Below are 2180 nucleotides of genomic sequence, written 5' to 3' on the forward strand. Positions count from 1 at the left end.
AAGAGGTATACGCGTTTGTGGATTTCGGTCACACACTTTCCATCTCCAGGCAGAAAAAAATTCCTCAATAGGATTGAGGAATGGAGAATATGGAGGGAGATAAACAACTAAAAAGCGTGGGTGGGCAGTGAACCAGTTACGAACCAGAGCAGCCCTGTGGAAACTTACGTTGTCCCAAATGAAAACGTACCTGAGCTGCTCTGGGCCGTCTACCTGATCTGGTGGAGTGAGTGTGTTGTGTAGGGTGTCCAGGAATGTGATCAGATGGGCGGTGTTGTAGGGGCCAAGGGCAGCATGGTGATGGATAATCGCTGCACACATTGTGACGTTCCCTCCGCGCTGGCCAGGGACTTCAACAATGGCACGCTGGCCGATGACATTCCTTCCCCTCTTTGGTCTTTTTGTGAGGTTGAACCCGACCTCATCAATGAAGATGAACTGGTGCTCCACTGCAGCCACCTCTAGCTCAAGGACTCTCTGAAACACACATGACAATATCAGAAATAGACATGGAGTGGTCACTACTGTGAAGCACAATCATCAGGATTACAACATTGAAATATGTATAATTTACTGTATACAGTGTTGACAGTATGCATCAATTGTGGGACTCACTTGCACATAGTTATATCGCAATTCTTTGACTCTTTCTGAATTGCGTTCAAATGGCACCCTGTAGACCTGCTTCATCCTGAGATGATTTCTGCGCAAGACACGGTCCAGTGTTGATAATCTTACCCTATCAATATTTTGAAATATGTCATTGTTTTCTATTATTTTTCTTTGTATTTGCTGTAATGTTATCACGTTGTTTTCTAGGACCGTGTTTATGATTTCAGTTTCCTGTTCAGGAGACAGAAGACGTTCCCGACCACCTTGTGTTGGTAATCTTTCAGTTCTGCCAAACAAATAGTAAAATACTGTAAATACAATGTAGGTATACATTTCCTAAATACTTGAAACATACTTTACAGTATTTTTACAGTCCTACAGAACAGTCCACAAGCAATACTGTACTACTGTGTTCATTGAGTACTGTATTGATATGCAGTACTGCAATTTGCTAGTGAGAGTAGATTTCTTACCTATTCTCATTTCGGAAAGTCCGGATGATGGATGCTACAGTGTACCTGCTCAGATTTGGCTGTACTCTTTGCCAAACTTCTCTCATTATTAGACCATGGTTGACCACATGATCAACCAAAGTGGCTCGGATCTCATCAGAGATTACGGGGCTCGGCTCTGGCTCTGTTGGAATCCATTGCTCCATTGAAGAGCTCACCTGTTGCCCTTTTATGCTAAAGCTCTGATTGCTAATTGGAAAACTGTGTGACGGGTGTTTGCCCTTGTGATGAGTCAGTGTGCATATTTGAATGGCAGTGTGTTCCTTGTGAAAACAAGATATTTTCTGCATCAAACTTGTGCCAAAAGCAGAGAATTGTGTGTAGTGTTTTGAAAAAAGTGTGTTTTAGAACTGCAATTAGAGTGTAAAGCAGGAATTGTAGTTCAGCAGAATTGGTTCAGGGGGTTGGTGAATGAGTTACATGTTGTGGTCATTGTGTCTCAAGTACCAGAATTTGTGTGTAAACAATTGAGAAAAACTGTAATGTTGAGGATTTAACATCCAAACACACTGTTGTCACACAGAAGCTCCACACAGAAACAGAAGTGAAGCAGCTCCTGGACTAAACTAAATCAAGGCTTAGAGGCAGCAACGTTAAAGCTGAAGGAGGACACGTCTGAGAAAGGTCCTGCCGAGCAGCTGAAGGACGAAACATTCTGACTCTTTGTTCATGGTTCATTATCATCCTGTCCTCACGTTACATTACAGTTTCTCTCGATTGCTTGAACACATTTCTTGAGATTAGGCCTCTTTTTCTCAAAACTCTAAACAAATCCACAACTTCTCACCCAGTTTCCCCAAACGTCCTATTTTCAGGTCAAAATGAAGCGCTCCTCTCAAAAACATTCAGTCTTGCTGAAAAACCAAACTTTGCCCTCAGACATGACACACAAGTCCCCAAAAACACACAAACTACAACAGTCTTACACACTGCTGAGATACATACAAAACAATTCTACAAAAACTGGTTAGAAGTGATGTTGCTTCTGGTTCTGCCCCTCAAAAACACGACGAACACAACAAAAGAAACAACAAATGTGCATTTACACATTTTTTA

The sequence above is a fragment of the Micropterus dolomieu genome, linkage group LG02 (assembly GCF_021292245.1).
Source record: "Micropterus dolomieu isolate WLL.071019.BEF.003 ecotype Adirondacks linkage group LG02, ASM2129224v1, whole genome shotgun sequence".
Lineage (NCBI taxonomy): Eukaryota > Metazoa > Chordata > Actinopteri > Centrarchiformes > Centrarchidae > Micropterus > Micropterus dolomieu.